Raw genomic sequence first — 21,070 nt, forward strand, 5'->3', positions numbered from 1 at the left:
TTCAATAAGGTATAACTTCTAAGAATTTTATCATAATTAGAGTAGTTAGAAGAAGTCTACATACAAAGAGGGAGTCAGTTGTGTTGGGATGACGTAAAAAATCCATAGACAAGAAAAAAGTGAAGTCATGGGAGAAGGGGGAAGGGAGAAAAAGAATAAAGAAAATTATCTCACATTAAAGAGGTATACAGGGGCAGCTAGGTGGCATAGTGGATAAAGCACCGGCCCTGGAGTCAGGAATAACTGGGTTCAAATCTGGTCTCAAACACTTAATAATTAGGTAGCTGTGTGGCCTTGGGCAAGCCACTTAACCCCATTTGCCTTACAAAAAAAAAACCTAAAAAAAAGAGGTATACAAGGAAGAGCTTTTACATTGGAGTGGATGTAGTAGGCAAAGATTAAACCTTACTCACATCTAAATTAGTTCAAAAATGGGAAAAATACACTCACTCACATATATAGTTATGTATGTAGGTATGTAGGTATGTATGTATTCAATTGGCATTAGAAATCTATTTTACCCACTAGGAAAGTGGAGGAGAAATGGGGTGATAAAAGAGAGTACAATTAAAAGAATGCAATGGTCACAAGCAAAGCAGATTTTAGCAAAGGTATAGAAGTGGAGGCAGACAGAGAGAAATGGAAAGACAAAGACAGAGACAGGGAAGGATAAACATAAGAGAACAAAATAAAATAAAGTATAGAAATGATGCTGATTTATGTAGGTTTAATTTATGACCTTTAACTTTGTAGAAATTGTTAATTATTTGGACTAATTTTTAATTGATTGTCTAGGGTCATTTAAAACAGAAACACATAGCAGAATAGAGTAGAAACCAGAATCTAACTATACAATGTTTACAAAATACACACTTGAAACCCAGTAAAGTAAGGGCTGAAGAAGAGACTGTTATGATTCAAATGATGGAAAAATCAGATAGAATAATCATTATCTCAGATCAAGCAAAACCAAAATAGATATAATTAAAAAGAATAACCAGAGTAAGTATATCTTTCTAAATGATATGATAGATAATAAAGTAACACTAATACAAATTTATTTATGAAGCAAATGATGTAGCATTTAAATTCTTAATGGAAAAGTTAAATAATTATAAGAGGAAATAACCAATAAAACTATACTAATGGGAGATCTCAACTTTCTCCGCTCAAAACTAGATAAATATAACAATAAAATATCTAAGAAAAACTTAAGGACATGAAGTATATATGTATATGTATATGTATATGTATATGTATATGTATATGTATATGTATATATATGTATATGTATAGAAAATTGAATGGGCCTAGCTGTACAACACCTTCACCATCTAAAAATTCTCAACCAAGTATAGAAAAGCAGAAATATTAAACACATTCTTTTCAGACCATAATACAAGAAAAATCAAATTCAACAAAGCACTGTAGATGCATAGCTTAATTTGAAACTAAATAATCCAATCCTAAAAAATGAGTGGATCAAAGAAAAATTGTAGGAACAATTAATAATTTCATTAAAGAAAATGATAACAATGAGACAGCATTCCACATTTTGTGGGATGAAACCAAAGCAGTGCTTAGGGAAAAAATGTATATTACTAAATATATACATCAATAAAAGAATGATCAGACCAATGAAATGTGCATGCAGCCAAAACAAAAAAAAAAGAAAAAAAAATTTTAAAAATTCACACTTAAACAATAAAATCTTCAAAATCAGTGGAGAGATTAATAAATTAAAAAATTGAACAAATAAATAAAAATAGGAGTTTTTAAGGTTTTATGAGGAAAAACAATGAAATAAATTTTAATTTAAAATAAAAAAGAAAGAAGATAATCAAATTGCCCATATAAAAAGTGAAAGAGGGCAATTCATCATCAATGTAGATTAAATTAAAGCAATTATTAGATTTTTTTGCCCAATTAGCTGCCATTAAAATTAACATTCTAGGGGCTGCTAGGTGGGGTAGTGGATAAAGCACCGGCCTTGGAGTCAGGAGTAACTGGGTTCAAATCTGGTCTCAGACACTTAATAATTAACTAGCTGTGTGGCCTTGGGCAAGCCACTTAACACCATTTGCCTTGCAAAAACCTAAAAAAAATTAACATTCTAAGTGAAATAGTTAAATATTTATAGTATAGTTACACCCAGAGATCCAAATTGTCCAGATTACCAGAAGAAAAAAACTGAATACTTATATAATGCTATCTTAGAATAGAAACTGAATAAGCTATCAGTGAACACTCTAAGAAAAAATTCCCAGGAACAGGTAATTTACAAATAAATTCTACCTAATATATTTATGGAATAATTGATTCCAATATAATATAACCTATTCAAAAATAGGTAAAGAAAAATCCTACCAAATTTCTTTTAGGACATAAATACTCTTTTTATACCTAAATCAGGGAGAATAAAAACAAAGGAGAAAAAACAAAGACCAATTTTCTTAGTGAAGATCAATGGAAAAAAATTAAATAATACACTAACAAAGAAATTACAGCAATATATCATAAGGATTACACATGATGACCAGATAAGATTTATATTGGGAATGAACTAGTTTGGTTCAATATTAGGAAAACTATCAACTCAATTGGTCATCTCAGTGACAAAACCAAAAAGAAATCATAATTTTCTCAATAGATGCAAAAAAAGTTTGTGACAAAATACAATGCCTCTTCCTATTAAAAACATTAGAAAGCATAGGGATCCTTTTTAAAAATAAGTAGAATCTATCTAAAGGCAATAGTAGGCGCTATTTATACCTGGGATAAAAATTGAAGCCTTTCCCAATAAAATCAGGAGTGCCCATTATCACCACTATTATTCACTATTGTATTAGAAATGCTACCTATGAGAATAAGAAAAGAAAAAACACAATGGTGTATGTAAATGATCCTAGACAATCAGTTAAAACTAGTTCAAATAATTAACAATTTCTACAAAGTTATAGGATATAAAATTAACTGACACAAATCATCAGCATTTCTTTATACTCTTAATTAAATCCAGAAAGAAGAGATAAAAAAAGAAATTCCATTTTTATTTGTTCATGGATAGGTTAAGCTGATATGATAAAAATGACAATTCTACCTAAGTTAATTTACTTATTCAATAAATATTTTAATAAATTAGAAATAATTACTTTATAGAGTTAGAAAAATAGTAACAAAATTTACTTGGAGGAACAAAAGGTCAAAGAATAAGGGGAATCAATGAAAAAATGTGAAGGAAAGTGACCTATCAGTGCCAGATTTCTAACTATTACAAAATGACAATCATCAAAGCAAATTGGTACTGGCTAAGAAATAGAGTGGAAGATCAGTGGAATAGATTAACTATACAATATACAGTACCAAATTACAATAGAATGTTAGTATTTGATACACCCAGAGACCCAAACTTTTGAGATAAGAATTCAACATTTGACAATAATTGCTTTTTAACATGGAAAGTAGTTTGGAAGAAAGAAGGCATAAATCAGCATCTCTCACAGTATATACCAAGATAAGATCAAAATAGATGTATCATTAAGCCATAAAGAGTGATATCATAAGAAATTTAGGGGAACTTGGGGAAATCATCTGTTGAATATATGAATAAGGGAAGAGTTTATAACCAAGTGAATAACAGATTATCACAAATAGCAAAATGAATATTTCTGATTGCACGAAACTAAAAAACTTTCACACCAACAAAATTGATACAGCTAAAATTAAAAGAAAGCAGAAAACAAAATGTATCATAGCAGTTTTCTCTGATAAAGGCCTTGTTTCTCAAATGTATAGAAAAATGATCCAAATTTATATAAATAAGAGCCGTTTGAAGTTGATAAATTGTCTAAAGATTTGAATAGTTAGTTTTCAAAAGAAGAATTCAAACCCATGAAGAAAAATGTTTTAAATCTCTCTTGATTAGAGAAATGCAAATTAAAAAATGTGATATCATCTAATACTTTTCAGATTGACTAATGTTAAAGAAAAAGAAAATAAATGCTAAAGATGGTACAGAAAAATTTGTTACATCACCATTATTGGTGAAGTTATGAACTCTTCCAACCATTCTGGAGAACAGTTTGGAACTATGTCCGAAGTGCTACAAAACTGTGCATACCTTTTTTACCCATCATACCATTACTACATCTGTATCTCAAAGAATTACAAAAATGAAAAGGATATATTTGCCTCCCAAAAAATTCATGGTGACTTTTTATTATAATAAAACATTGTTAATTGAAGTGATGTCCATCAGTTGGGGAATGTTGAGCAATTTGTGGCATTTGATTGTGATTGAATTTCATGTTGCTATAAGAAATGATGAGCAAGATCATTTCAGAAATAAACCTGGGAAGGCATTTATATGAACTCATGCAAAAAAGTGAACAGAAATAGGAAGTCATTGCACACAGAAACAATGCTATCATAAAAAAGATCAACTGTGAAAGACTCAGCTTCTCTGAACAAGGCCGATCCAATTTAGTGCCAAAGGCCCCATGTTAAAAATGCTACCCATCTCTGGAGAGAGAACTCTAAAAAAAGGTTGAAGCATTTTTTTAAAATTTATTTTTATTGATTTTTAATCTATTTTGGTTTCCTTTTACAACATTGCTAACATGAAAACATGCATAATGATATCAAATGACTTGCCTTATCAAGGAAATGGGATAGGTAAGAGTGGGAGAAAAAATTTAACTCAAAATTTTAAAAATGATTGTTACTTTTTTAGTTTTTATTGGATAATATTTGAGATAAAGCCTTGAGACAAGGGATGTCCTGGATTGATCACCCTCTATTCAGAGGGGCTACAGAGAGTGATGAGGTAGAATATCAAGGCTGATGTGATTTTGTAGAGCAATGAAAGTTTTCAAAAAAATGACCTCCCAAAGGCAAGGTTTCTTGTTTCCTCACAAATTGCTCTTACATTTTGCATAGTTCTACCATGTGTTTTTTTTTTTTACATTCATTCTTTCTTCCTTGACCCAACTCTTGACCATTTGGACACATAATCTTAATTGCATAGAAAATGTTCTATTCACTATGATGAACTGTTTTATGGTATTTTTGTCCTCAGTATTTATTTGAACCATTATTCAAGGCATTGTCTAATAACAGATTTTAAGGCATGGTAAATCATGAGGGGCTCAATGAGTACTCCCAAAGATATTATAACCCACCATTGCCTTTGACCTTGAGCAACCATTTAGTACTCAAGGAATATTATGCTTATTATTGTGATTATATGATGAAATTGAGAAAGAAAAAACTAATCATATCTCTTTCTTTAACTAAAATAACAACAATATATTTTAAGCCATGGGAACAAAATTCTGTTAGTGAATAGAAAGAGCATAGAGATTATAGAGAATCAATGATAGTATTTTTTTCCTAGTACCTTATATTGTGACATATTTCTTTTGTATGATTTCATAATGCTCTCTTTTTCTACTATTGTACTTGGTGATCTCCTAAGCTACTTTGGGTTCAGTATTCTCCTCTATGCAGATGATTCTCAGATCTAGATCTTGATCCTAATCTCCTGAGTAAGTCATGTATAATTTTTAGAAAATCTTGGAACATACACTCTTGGAAGGTTGGGGAAATATTTGGATTTCTCTTGAAAAACTTGAAGTAGATGTGCAAAGAACATCTCCAACTAAATAGATTGAAAAATAATCTATTTTCTTTCCTGCAGAACTTTCTCTTATTCCAAATTTCCCTTATATACAAGGGTTCTACCATTTTAAACTATGTTAGAAATTTCCAAATCAATGGGCATTCATTTTCCAACTTGGCAGTTTTTCATTTACCCTTGTTAAAATATTTCATCCTACTAAACAGGGATGGAGAGGGATGCCATTTTTTTAATAAAATATACTTTAATGTTATTTTAATAGTCATTTTTGTAAAAATTCTGACCTCCAAATTCTCTTCTTCCCTCCAATACTGCCTCCACCTATTGATAAGACAAGCAGTATGACATTATACATATGAATTCATGTAAAACGTATTTCCTAATTCACCATGTTACCAAAAAAAGGTGAAAAAAGTACACTTCAATCTGTACTCAGAATTTGTAAGTTCTCTTTCTGGAGATGGATATAATTTTTCACTGAGAATGTTCCTTGAAATTATCTTACATCATTATATAAGTTAGGGTAGTTAAATATTCACCAAATATTGCTATTTATATATACAGTGTTCTTCTGATTCTACTCATTTCATTTTGTATTAGTTCATGTTTTCCTAAATTTTTCAAAAACTTTTCCCCTAAAGACCAATATAGTCATTGGAATTCTAACACAATCATATACCATAACTTGTTCATCCATTTCCCTCAAATTCCATTTCTTTATCACCACAAAAAAAGCTACTATAAATATTTTCCTGTAGATGTGGGTCTTTTTCTTTTCTTTTTCTTTAATCTCTTTGGGATATAGACCTCAGGGTAATACTGAGTTAAAGAATATACACAGTTTTTTAGCCCTTTGGCATAACTCCAAATTATTCTCCAGAAATGTTTGTACCAGTTCACAACTCCACCAGTTGTGTATTTGTGGTGTACTCAGATTTTTACACAAAGAGATTTTTGCCATATTTCAAAACTGACTTTTAAAAGTTACATTTTGAAAAACTGGGTAAAAGTATCAAATGTGTAAGTGAAATTTCCTTGCAAGATGCATAATCATCATCATCATCATTGGAAGGTTTTAATATTCACATATTATTGATAAAATAATGTCATTGAATATGCAGACGATGTTTCTATAAAATTCATAAAATTACAAAGCTTGGATAAACAAGGGATAAAAATAATAAGTACTGGGGCAGCTAGGTGGTGCAGTGGCTAGAGGCCCTGGAGTCAATAGGACCTGAGTTCAAATCCAACCTCAAACACTTATTACCTAGCTGTGTGACCTTGGACAAGTCACTTAACCCCATTGCCTTGCAAAAGAACAAACAAAAAGTAATAAGTATGCAATTAAAGTGATTTGCTAGAATTATGGGCTAAAACAACAAGAGGGGACTAAGTGGTACCTTAGAGAACTGGACTTGGAGATAGGAAGAGCTTTATTCAAATCCTACTTCAGATACTTACTAGCTGGGTCATTTGAGATAAAATACAGCCTGTGACATTATCTGTGTGACCCAGGACATATCACTTAACCTTTCTAAGCCTACATTTTCCTTTATTTACAAAATCAGGACTGAAAGATTTCTTGTAAGGATCAAATGAGACAACATATGTAAAGTGTTTTACAAACCTTGAAGAATTCTACAAATCTTTGATAGTTTAATACACATTTTTTAAGGTTTTTGCAAGGCAAATGGGGTTAAGTGGCTTGCCAAAGGCCACAGCGAGGTAATTATTAAGTGTCTGAGGTCGGATTTGAACTCAGGTACTCCTGACTCCAGGGCCGGTGCTCTATCCACTGCACCACCTAGCCACTCCTAGTTACATCTTTAATGGGAACAGACGTAATTCCCTTAAAATATTGCTTTTCTATATGAAAAAGAGAATATCAAAAAGATAGGAAACATGAGAAGGTATAGGAACTGGTATCAAGCTACATCAATAGAACCAAGAAAACAATGTAATGACCTTAACAATTTAGATGGAAAATGCAACAAGAACAGCACACAGTAAACTGAAAACTTTGAAATTATTACTATTCAGATGCAATGAAAAAATTATAAAATCACATTTTCCTAATTCTTTGCAGAAGTAGGGGGGATCAAGAGTGCAGCACAATTTCAGTCTTTTTTGATTTGCTGGTTTATTTTACTGAACTAGACTCCCCCCACTCTTTTTTATTTTTTGCTTTAAGGAATGAGTCTTTGGGGAAAGAGATAGTGAATATAAGGTGTATATGATGTGAATATGAGAGACACACAGAGAGAGAGAGAGAGAGAGAGAGAGAGAGAGAGAGAGAGACAGAGACAGAGACAGAGACAGAGAGAGAGACAGAGACAGAGACAGAGACAGAGACAGAGACAGAGAATGAATACAGGTGATATATAATATATAATTTGTAAAAGGACCTAGGAAAAAAAAGCTTCTCTGATTTTTAGAGATATCAGAAAATACATGTATAGTTTCAAAACTTAGCCTTCCTTCTCTTATATTGTTAAAAACATTATGGAGGTACAGGATCAAATACTTTTACCTGTAGAAAATTTTAAAAACAAATTTGCATGCTGTATATTATGTTAATTTGCATGAATTGCAAGTACTGATGCTTCTTCTCCTTCATTTTCATTAAAAATGCAAGGAAAAAAAAAGTAAAATGCATCTTTAACAAAAGACTTTACTCCATGCCTTCCTCCAACCCCAGGTGGTGCAGGACCCATCTGGGCAGCTTGACTGTTGATACAATTTTGATGAGATGGGAGTCAACAACTCTTTTCTTTCCAGTGCAGTGGAGGACCACCAGGTCTTACCATCTGCCCCCACTTCTTCAATACCCAGGCATTGGCATCTGATCTACTGATAAGCAAGCAAGAATTACCTTTTACCTCACACTTAGCAATGTACTTAGCAGAGAGGAGTTTAGTAATTGTCTACTGACTCATTGACCTAAGGACCTCTGGATTTTACCATATAGGTTCTTGCTTCACCCTTTGAACTTTCAGAACTTTCCAACCATCTTGTCAGACAAGCTGTTTCTTATTTATTTATTTACCTCTTTTTGTAGAATGATCTCAAGAACTGTCTTATTTTTTTCTATTTTCCCTCCAGAAAGTAAAGCTCTTGGCTTATAGTAAGAACTTTAAAAAATATTTTTCCTTCACTCACTCACTCATTCATCTTAGCTATAAGAATTTCTTGAGAGTCTTCATTAGATGCTTTGCAAAAACTCCAGGCAAATGGCATCTATAACATTCCCCTGATCTAAAAGTCTAATCAGTTTGCTTAAAAAATGGAAATAAGGTTCACTTGTTATGTCACCTGGGTGAGCCAAGAAAATTTTATGGGGGGGTGTTGCCACCTGACTTATGCCTTACACAAAGTCAAATATTTCTTTAGGTGAAGATGAGGAAGGAAAGAATTCAAGGACTTAAGAATGACAGACGAATTGCATGGTATTGTTAAAATGAAACTGAGAAAGAGCTACTCCTCACTAATATCTGAAATAAAGAGAATATAAGGGTAGAGTTGTGGAACACAATCAGATTTGAATGTCTTAAAGGCCAGACTAAAGAGATTAGAATTAAAAGATTCTGAGTAGAGGACGAATATAGTCATTCTGCTATATTGGATACATTAGGAAAATTATTTTATCAATTGTGTGAAGGCTGGACTATGGAGAAGAGAGATTGGAGGTAGAGAGAACAATTAGATACATATTATATTAATACAGTTTAGAGGTAATAAAAGTCATAAGCATGCTTAAAGGTTGAACTGGTTCTACCTGAAGCTGTATGCATCCCTAAGTAGTGCAATGAAGTAAAAAAAAAAATGAAATTGTTTATTTTCTTGGATATTTCATATGATATTTATGTATAAAAAGAGTAAAATATTAAATAACTGAATGAAAAAGGTGGGGCAGAATAATATTTTCATTTTAATGTAAATTAGGGTTTCGGTTTTGGAGTAGATATTGCTTCTATCTGCTGTCTTCCTCTACTTGACTCTATATTTTAATTTTGAAGTGTGAATGTTTCCAATGTTTCCAATTCTCCCGTTAATCCTTAGAAACCAAGGGACTCAGTTCCTGTCAAAGACAAATTCACAAGGTGATCAGAGTGATTTTGGTTGTGTTTGCAATCCTGTCTCATTTGTGTGACAGACAAGATCAACCTCTGGTGGTCTGAATTCCATGGGAAGAAATGCTGGCAGCTATATATTAATACATTCAAGCAGAATGAAGAAAGAGACCTGAAACTCTTCTGGATATGAAGATCTATCCACCTTTTCCCTTTTTCCTCTTGATGAAATGTATATCAAATAGTCCTTGTTCTGTGTTTCTTAAGAATGATGTATTTGGTCTTAAAAGATCATATATATCAGCAAAATATCTGATACTGTTTGTATAAACTGTTTTTCCATCACTTACTTGTAATTGCAGTTGAAGGGAACTAGTCCATCACTCTGGAACGGCAATTTTTTGTTGATGTTTGTAGACCTACTAATGTTGACAGATTCCTATGTTGTTGTAAGGAACAGAAGCTACTCACCTTTTTCCAGTCACTTCTACTTAACTAAGCTACCACCTGCTTCTGGTTTTGTACATTTGGATAAAATGGAATACTTAGAAACATTGGAATGGAAAGGTCAGCCTAACCTCAAAATTTAGGGGTTTTTCCCCTCTACACAAACTGACTTTTATTTATTTATTTATTTTAGTTCAGCTAAGTTTTTGAGTAGAGATTTGTATGTGGTCCATAATGGGCATAATTTGATTGACAATCATTTAGACATTAACCAACTTGGGTCAACTTTTAAAAACTGACAACTCTGTAAATGTTAGATATATACTATGCTTGAAAGACATCTTTGGTAAGATGATTCTATTTATATGGAGAGGATTTCAAAGACACCCCCCCCCATGAAAGATTATGTGCTTTGTTATTTCCTATTTCATAGTTCATTCCCACTTCAGCTAAAGGCGACTTTTTTTTTTTTAGTCATAATCCTATTTCCCCCAAGAAATAATAGCAGTGGGAGGGAAGGAAAATGGGAAAAGGAATGAGGGAAAGGAAGAAAATCTGAAAAGAAAATTCAAAATCACAGCACTCTGAGGAAGTAATAGCTCTGAAATACTTTCTGACTATGCTCTTCTCCGATACTTTTTTCTCTTAAAAGATATGGGAGAGAGAGAGAGAGAGAGAGAGAGAGAGAGAGAGAGAGAGTGTATTTGTGTATTTTCCACTTCTCCATCTGGCATCTGTTTTAGCACCAGCCTAGCTAGCTATAAGTGTCAAGAGTTCTTTAGCCTTTTTATTATCAAAAAGGAGAAAAATATAATATGGATTTTTTTAAAAGAGGAAAATCACTCCACAATCACCCCCTACCCCACATCATTTTTGTTATATTTTTGTTTAGCTGTATATGAGCAACTTTCTTGCCATTTACCTTTGAATTTGCATTGCCTATTGATTGGCAATTTTAAACTGTTTATTGTGCTCTTTTGTTTCACTGTTCAAGAGCTAAAACAAAAGCCACCAGGCCCTATGAGGTATACATTTGCATGCGGTGAACGTTGCTTGAGGAAAAAGTAATTGCTAATGCATATTTATGTGGCACAAATTTGCCATTTGTTTATGCATAAAATTATCAATAGTGCAGGGCGGCCCAGCCGTAGAAAATGGTGACCTTTTTAGCTTAATAAATAGAAATCAGCTGTTATTGTGAAGAGATCAGCCATTTATTCTGTGTTGAGGGACACTGCCGGGAAAATGTAGATTGGTGCTGGCAATATCATTAAATGGAAGGCCAGTGACCCTTTCCGTAGAGTCTATTATACTTTATCTAATAGAGGATAAATGACTCAGTTGGCAAATGGATTAAAGAACAACAGAGTTTTTTTTAAAATTTATTTCATAACCATATAGATTTTTTTTGAGCCAGTAAACTGAAGAGAAAATTTCAGACTGACCTGTTGCTAAAATTTGCATAGCACCATGGCTCCTTTAAAATAGCCTCCCTATTCATTAACCACAGCTACTTTGCTCTGTATCTTTTAGAATGAGGAAATAACACAGTGATTTTTTTTCCTAGAAAAGTTTCTTTCAATGTAATTTATCATTTTTTCTTTGATATAAAATTATTATTGCATTATGAAAAATTAATTTAAATATAAAACATGGGAATGCTAGCAATCACTTAACTGTTTACTATTGACTTTAGGAGTTATGAGTATGTAAGGTGGCAAGGCTAATATATGATTTTGCAATCAAGGAACATGGGTTCAAATCCAGACTAATTATTATTGTTCTATAATATGCTAATATTTCACTATAATTATTATTCATTCTAAGTGTAATCTGACTAGTTCTGTTCTTTGGAAGTCTGTTTCTTCTCTAGAAAGGAAAAATTGTACTCAGAGTTTCCTTTCAACTCTTTAACTGTCCTGCCTTTGAAAGACACTGAATTATTTAATTCTATTAACTCTAAGATCTCATTGTTTCTGATTAAAATATCGTAAGTGAAATTTTTCTTCTCTTTAGCTCTTTTGCTTACAAGGCTACTATCATAATAGTCCCAGGCAACTTTATTTGGAGTCCCCTGCTGCATCTGGTAAAGGAGAGACCTTCAGCCTGAAAAGCTGGTCTAGTATCCACTGGCTTGTTGTATGATGTGGAGGAACTGTGTGTTGTTTAGTTTTGTTAATTTTGCATGTTAGTCAGTCCTATAGCCCCTGGGCTTTTGATCAGACTATACTGAATTTATTTTAAAAGTAGCATTTATTTTTGAGGAAAAAAATCTCTCACAAGATTTAAAAAATAAACCAAAGAAAAAACCGAAATAGTCTTTGTAAAGTCTCCCTGAGAGAGGTGAGGTTTTGCTAATACTCACCCTCCCTGACTCTCAAACTTGGGGGTATTTGGGGTGGGGGTGACAGTCAATTTCTTCAGAGCATCACCAGAGTGACTGAGCAACCTTTTCCTAGCAGGAATGGGATTGTTGTTCCTTCTTTAAAATAGAGGGTGTAAATACAATTCAGGCACTAGAGTACATTAGTCTATAAAATGAATATTTTTTTCTATGTCATTTATAAGGTATTGATTTTAGGTCCATTAGACTCACAGTTCCTAAGAAAAAATGCTCTTAATGGGTAGGTTGGACATTCCAGAAAGAAGACCAGCAGTTGTTAACCCCTTCTATCTCAAGCTCCTACTTATGACAGAAGCACAAAGTGAGGGCATTGAATTGAGAAGAGGACCCTAGGGATGGAGGGGGTGGGAGAAATATTTCTTATTTTGTCTTTTTGGTGACACTTCCACGGAGGGAATTATGAAACAAATTTCAACTCACTTACATGATCCTGAATATAGTGTGTGGTTTTTTTTGTTTGCTTGTTTTGCTTACAATAAAAGCAAGAACACTTGAAATTAGAGTATTTGTAGATATTTTTTCTAATATAATTCATAAACTTTCCTGTCCTTCAAATCTTTACAATTATTAATTAATATAGGAAGTATTTATGATGCAAAGGACATTAAGGGATATGATGAGAAAAAGTAAGATAACATTTAAGTTTATTTTAAAAACTCACAATTTGCCATTTATAGGTAAAGAAAGTTATAAAACTATCTTAGGACCATGACTTGTGCTTGAAAAATTTGTATGTGATTTTGTGAGAATGTGACATTGCACTGGCTTTTAAAATGAATCATATCTTTTCTACAAGTATAGAGAAGATTGCTTGTGGAAGCCTCTTTTCCAATATGAAAAAGCCTAAAAATAATTCCCCTCCTGTTTAAATAAACTAAATAACAGAATACTCCTAATAGCTCAAAGCAGTTTTAGAAAAGTAATGTTTCTAAGCATCTAAAAATAAAAAATAATAAATTCTGTCACATTGCTTTGGCAGTTGACATCTTTATTCTTACTGTGGTTTGTAGGAATAGCAATAGTTACTTTTATAGAAATATAATTACAATAGATTTAATATTTATTTTTAATTCTTTTCTATCTTCTGATATAATAATTTATTATTTATAAAGATAAATGAGGCAAGTTAAATCTGATTTCATAAAATTTTATTGTCATGAATATTATGATTTCAGCAAGAATTATTAAGAACTTCATATTTTAATTTAACTTTTTCTCTTATATTGTAAAAACATAAAAAAATAGAGGCTCCCTCTTGTGGGTAAAATACTACCTCTGAATTCCCATGTTGCATAATGACTGTGATCAGACAAATAAAATAGCTGTCTTATATTTTAAGTGAATTTGGCTGCTGTTGTGCTTTTCCGTCAGATAATTCCATCCTCCCTCCCCGTGCAGGTCAAACACTACTGTGCATTTAGCACTTAACTAAAAACTGGAATTTGTTTGGGGTGGTTTGGAGGAGGAGAGAGGTAGTAGTAGAATATGTTGTTTTTACTTTTTTTTTTAGTTGACAGGAGGTATTTGGTGAAAATTATGAAATGAATAAAAGAAGCAAAAATGTAGCAAGCTGTTTAAAATTATTTTTGATGAAATATTATATATACTCTATATTATCCTTACTCTTAGCTTACAAAAATTTGCATTCATTATAGTTGAGTTTTTTTCAGGGATACTTCCTCCCATGATTTCTAGAGAAAGCTGGTAACCTAATTGATGAAGGGCTAGACCCCTGGCTCATGAAAGCTTGAGTTCAAAGTCAGCCTTAGATACTTACTAGCTCTATGATCCTGGATAAGTCGTTTAACTTGACTGCCTCATTTCATAGCAGCTACCTCCTGTAATATTTACAGATATCATGTTTTTTGCACAATAATACAGAAAAATGATATATTCGTAAAGACCATTGAACATCTTAAATTGTTATGTAAATGCCAGCTATTATTTTTCAAACATTCCAATAGGATGGGGCAGAACCTAATTATCACTGTAGCTTCCAAGATTCACTAACATAATTTTTAAGCTTATCTCCTTTGTTAAATTTATCATTTCATACCTTTACTCATTTCTCTTCAGCTTTTCAAACTCAGTATCACTTCTCTGAGTAAACCACTGAGTTCTCTAATGCTGATAGTCTTTTAAGGCAGAAGTTTAGTGTGGTCATTTGCCAAAGATGTTGAAGAGAGGACTCCTGTTTAAGAAAGGATTGGGAGGATATGACCTTTGAGTTACTTTTCCAATGCTAATATTATGTGTAATTCAGTTCTCTAAAGGTGACTTCACCATGTTCTTTTGGGGAAGGCACAGATCATTACATTATCAAGTATCTTAACTTCCTGAAACATACACTTACACATTTCTATATCTACATGTTTGATCATTCTCTCTGTCTTCTCTTTTTCAGTAGCAGAAATGCCTTTTTTATCACTTCTTTTTTTGTGCCTAGGACCCCATTCCCCGTTTCTTCTACATTTTCGCTTATTCACTCTCTTAAATGTTTCTCACTTCATATTGTAACCTGTATGTGAACAAACATGCTAAGGTTAAACTATCTTAAAAAGAAAAAAATAATAGGATCAGGATTAAATCTGTGATTTTACCGATATTGGAAACTCCCAGGTGAGAAAAAAAAATCTTTTTTCTACAGATGTGACTGACACCTTCTCTGTAATTGCAGGTTGACATCTTCTCTATAACTGCTACATTGAATCAAATGAAATATTTTCTGAGAAATTAGCTTTTTAAGTGAATTCCTATGCCATTTAATAATACACCTTTTGCAAAGAATGCCATCATTAATTTTGAAACCTCAGTAATTCTCTCACCCTGAAAGTAACATGCTAAATATTCTCAAAAGAACAAAAAAAAATTTAACTTTAATTTTATTTGTCTAGCATATTCTCGCTGATGACCCAGCTCCTGCTTGATCCTGTTGATAAGAGCAAAGAAGCTGTAAAGAAAACTTTTTCTCAACACTGGGTAAGAAAATCGCATTACAAAATATTGTATACTATCTATTAGTTTGGTCTCATGCTTAACTAAATTCAAACATAAAAAAGACTATAATAAGTATTTAAACTATAATGCTGTGTGATTTGCTCTCTTCATAAAGAAACATTGAGAGCAATAAAAGAAAGTCCACTCTCACATAATAACTCTATTTTTTAACCTTGATCTTTCTAAAAAGTGCTACATTTATTGAAGCTATAAATATGTATTTATTAGTAACAGTTTCCTAAATGCTTATGTCTATTTTTGTCCAAAAGCTTTGGGGATAGTTAGGAAGATAACCTATTTCAAAAAAATTTTCCCCTGACATATTTACTACACTTAGATTCCTTTTTATAAATACATTTAAAAAAACCATAGTGGAGACTAGCAACAGTTTTTCCAAAGGTTTTCATATTTTTATACACATTATTTTTTCTCTTTGCTTATTTTAGCATCTTTCTAATGTTTACTTGTGCTCCCCCCCAAAAAAAATCAAATGTGAAGATGTGACCTGGAAACTTGATTTCAATGTTTCCATGACTCAGCATTCATATTTTAGGTGATGATGATGTTTGTCCTTAATTTTTGAAGAAGACCATGACATCAGGGAAGTGATGCTATGACATGTAGTTGAACTGAATTTGAGTGAGGGCGGTGCTGTGCTAAGTCTCCAATTTCACTTTCTTCTCCAGAGCCATTTAAGTCCAGTGGTGATATGGAGATGGCTCAAATTGTGAAGCAATCAGGGTTGCCCAAAATCACATAGTTACTACTTGTCTGAGGCTGTATTTGAATTCAAGTCCACATAATTTCAGGGCTGGTGCTCTACCCATTTTGCCATCTAGATGCCCTCTTTTTTTCCTTTTTTCCTTTACATTAAGAAAATACACTTCTGAAGTAAACTTCACCATCTGTCATGAAAGCTCCCTTTTCCCCATTTACTTCATCCATTTACTTCCAACAACAAAAATGCCAATCACAATCAGTACAGAGGAGATGTTCCTGTTCAGTGTATGTCCTGCTAATCTATTCTTGCAGGTTCTAACCTTGAAAGCTTAAGAGACAATTATGCTTAGGGAAGGATTTAAATTTGAGGACCATTATAATATTTTTGTAATATGTGTAATGTATGTTACTAAATGGTTAAAATACCAGATACTATTTTTCTCATAAATATTTGAGAACAGAATTCAAAATGTTTATAGAATGATATAATATTCTAAATAGTTCACCCCACCCCCCATGGGGTAGGATAGGAAGCAGGTCTGGACCTGTTTTTTGCTGGTATTATGGAATGCTCAATACAGAATCTCCCTCATGTAGATGAATCCCCTGCCTCCTCCAAAACATACTTAGTGAGTGAGAAGGTTGGTATATGTCCTATTATATGCAAGTAGAGACATGAACTTCCAGTCTAACCTCCTCTTTACTAGTTTCTCCTACAGCCAAGAATTTATCTGGCATTAAAAAAAAAACTTTTACCCTCAGTGGATCCATTTAGCAGCATTGATTATGCTCCAGTATTTCTGCTTTTTCAAGAAATCATTTCAAGGTAGGCTTACTTGCACAGTAGTTCTAGTGTCTGAACTATTTTTATTTCTTTTTGTGGGGCAAGGTTTAGGTTTACCTTGGAAGTTTTTAGAAGTGAGTAGTGAAACTGATGGTTTCAAAGAAACAGCAAAATAATTTCTGAGAAATTCTCTTTGGATACAGCAGAGCAACTGTTGGGGACAGGACTATTTCTGTTCATAATTTAGTCAGCAATGAGGTTTAGGGGAATAGTCAGAAGCAGACTATAGAGAACTAAATCAGTAATTTCCAGTATTATGCTAGTTGTTAGAGTTTGAGAAAATCTATATGTATTAAATTAATTTTGCTCAAGTACTATTTAACTATACCTGATATGTAAGTAAATTTAGAATAAAATAATTGGGAATGATAGCAAATTACCCCTCTCAGTGAATATTCAGCACCACATAACTAATATAAATCATCTTTGTAAATATAGTTTGATTTCATGTAAAAAATGATCTATCAGGCAATGTGCTATTAAGAGTTTAGAAACCAGGAATAACTATGTAGATATTGAATTCTATTCTATTCTATTCAGTTGCTTTCCCATGATAGAGTTGTCCATATAGATCAAATAGACCCACTGACAAAGGAGAGATTGAATGCTAGTTTTTAATGTTGCTACTTTAAACAAATTAATTGTGAGAAGCAGCATAAGGCTTATTGGTGACCCCAGATTTTGAGAGGAGAACAAACTAGCAGCAGCTAGTTATTTTTCTGATATTGGTAGCAAGTTCTATTTATTTTTCAATCCCATAAAATGCTATTGCATTTGTTACTATACTATTTTGTTTGCACATTTCTTCAAGAAATAATTTGTAAACTTTTTGGATTGTAAAGGCTTTTGATCAGCTTTTTCTTTTTTCTTATGCTTATTTATATAGGAGCCTCTCCAAATTTTACAAGAAAAAGTGCTGTTCCAGTCCCACATACTTTTCATAAAAAAAGTTCCTAAAATAATATTTTACCTCATATTTTATTCAAACAAATTAATAATTTATTAGTTTTAAACAACACACAAATATTACACAATAAAAAGGTAATGATAAAGAAGATAGTTAATAATTGTATAGCAGAGGAGCTATGCTAAGTATTCCATAATTGTTTTCTCATTTGATTCTCATAACAACTCTGATGAGTGTTACTGCTATCACCATTTTAAGGATGAGGCAGAAAGAGGTTAAGTGACTTGCCCAGGGCCACATAGCTAGTAAATATCTATAGTGAAATTTGAAACCAAATCTTCCTAACTCCAGGTTTAGCACTCTCCCTTTTGCCACCTAGCTACCATAATGTTCATTTGCTGCAATTGCATGATGACCCAACTCAGAAATGATAAGACCCTTCTCTGATTGATAGAGACTGGTATATCAGTATCAGGTCTGCATCTCAATACAACAAACTGGTACACAAATTTGAACTTTTCTGCACATCACCATGCTAATAAGATTACTGCATTCAATGTCATTTAGAGTAAATTTACTCTGATAATCATGCTTCATTGACTTGGATTTGAACTTTGTTTTCAATGAAAAAAAAGAATGTATTTACATGGAATTGCACAAGGAAATAACTGGAAGTTTTGTCCACAACATTCAACCTCAATCCTACCACCTTATACCTTCTTAGGGGAGCCTGAGCCACAATTTGGAAAACTCTGAATTGAAGAATCATGAATTACTTAAAAGTCCTGTATTAATTGCATTTATCAAATATAATGATAATAATGTCACTGTTTTATCTAAAGAGAAATCTGTATTCCTGGGATAAGAACAATAACTCCAATAGATTGTGAACTTCATTGGAAGTCTCTGTAATGTAAGATTGCCCTATATAACATATTTTTTGAAAATGAATATTTGTTGGTTAAAACTCTTAGTAGTAATTAAAAACAAATAGTGAATAAAATTGAAGTTGATTTTAAACATTCGGCCACTACTAGTTAAAAATTAATTACGTATGGAATGGATTTCCTAGCAATTTTGCTAGTAATTTCCTTACATATTGGAGATTTTCTTATTTTTTCCTCACATCATAAGGGTATCATTGGAACTCTTAACTATGCAACCAGCCAATCTTTCCTTTCTAGAATACTTTCTCTTGTTGACATCTTTTATTTTTGTTATTCTTTGAAGCTCTTCATCGGTTATGTGTTAGAAACTTCTTATACCTACTACAAGCTTAACTATCGTCTCTGTATAATGTTTGTTTTTAATTTTTCTGACACTTGTATTTCTTGTATTCTTTCCAGCATTATTCAGAAAACAATGATACTAATAAGATAGACAAATGGAATGAAGTAGAAAATGATGAACTGATGTGGTTTTAAAGATGTTCAGGGGAAAATGAAGAAGGGGAAGGGGAAAAAACATTATAAAAATTAGTGACTACATTTTGACTGACTTTTAAAAATAAGACTACTAAACATCAGATAATTTTAAAAATCTGAGGTTAGCACAGACACAGACACACACAAACATATATGTCCATATACTGCATGAATTTTTGACAAAGGCTTTGGGAAAAGGATTGTAAGCAAAGGCTATGGAATTGTTTATAGCATTATTTAGAAATGCAAATGAAAAAAGGAGAAGCTCTTTTAATCTTACTAATTTAATATAAGGACTACTTCCAAAATATTTCCATAAAACTTTATAAGCAAGTAAGTAAATTATCAATATTAATGGATAGCTTTTCTTGGAGTCAACTCATCCTAATATTCTACTGAATAAATAGAATGAGTTAAACTGATGAGAAATCTTTTAATATATCAGTACATTACCTCAGAATATGTTAGTCAAAATAAATTTTATTCTTATTTTGAGTTATTTTCACATAGAGTTGTACAGATATAATATTTTCTTAATTCTTATTTCATATCTTAATTGCAGAAATGGGTTGTCATGGAAGTTCCTAATCATTTAAATACTCAAATATCCAGTGAGATCTTTCATTTCATTGTTGTGGAAGTTCCATCCTTCAATAGAGATTACCATGTTGAACAACTCCTGAATATTTCTTCTCACAAGCTCACTCAGTATGGATAAAGCACTCCCTTTATTCTCTTAACATCATGAGTATACCAGTGGCTCATATGAGGCATCCATAAATTATTCCTCATTCTCCCAAAAAATCCCCAAGCAAACCCACATCAAAAATCAAGAAAAAAATGTGTTTTTTTTATTGTGAAATTTATCAGTGTTAAATAACCATTTTGGTCTAAATTGGATGAGAAAGAGGATTGTATAATAAACTTTTATCATGGGTGACAGGGGACAAGTATTAGGCACCTACTGTATATCAAACAATTAAATTCTTTACAAACATGATCCTTCATTTGAGCCTCACAAAATGCTATGATTTATGTGCTATTAATATCCTCATTTCAGAATTAAGGAAACTCAAGAAGAGAGAGGTTATGTGTTTCATTCATGATCAGACAGCTAGGAAATTCTCCATGAGGAGAATTTGAACTCATCTGGCTGATTCCACGTCCAGCACTATGAAATCACCTAGTCAGAGTCACCTATTTACTTTACCAAATTTAATGCCACTGGATTTGATCTAGTAATCTAACTTGTCACAATTTGTCTGATCTTGATTTTATTATTCAAATTGCTAGCTAATTTCTCCTTTCAGTTATCTGGATTTTTCTAAGTGTATGATTATAATTGTTAAACTATATATTTAACCTGAATATGTTACATTAGAGTTTTTAAGTTGATATTAGACCATTAATTCCAATCTTTGAATAAGTCATTCAGTCAATTTTGAATTGATTTCATTGAACTGTCACTTAACTTTCACCTTTCCTCTTTATTAAAATAATAAAAATAATATAGCTATTATTTTATATAGCACTTTGGAGTTTAAAAAGTGCCATATATAATATATATACATATATACATATATATATATATTTCAACTAAATCATTATAATCCAAT

The 21,070-nt window shown here is 32.1% G+C and overlaps 1 protein-coding gene across 10 annotated transcripts in view; it reads left to right on the forward strand.

Moving 5' to 3' along the window:
• The window catches only part of SOX5 (SRY-box transcription factor 5), a 1,270,393-nt gene that overhangs the window by 338,285 nt on the left and 911,038 nt on the right, over positions 1–21,070 (forward strand). For 9 of the 10 annotated variants that reach the window (XM_074194255.1, XM_074194256.1, XM_074194251.1 and 6 more), the window contains one exon: positions 15,457–15,541. The gene's annotated coding sequence lies outside the window, so the exon portion shown is untranslated. The other variant, XM_074194259.1, reaches the window with a different exon arrangement.

This window comes from Macrotis lagotis, chromosome 7, assembly GCF_037893015.1.
Source record: "Macrotis lagotis isolate mMagLag1 chromosome 7, bilby.v1.9.chrom.fasta, whole genome shotgun sequence".
Taxonomy (NCBI): Eukaryota; Metazoa; Chordata; class Mammalia; order Peramelemorphia; family Peramelidae; genus Macrotis; species Macrotis lagotis.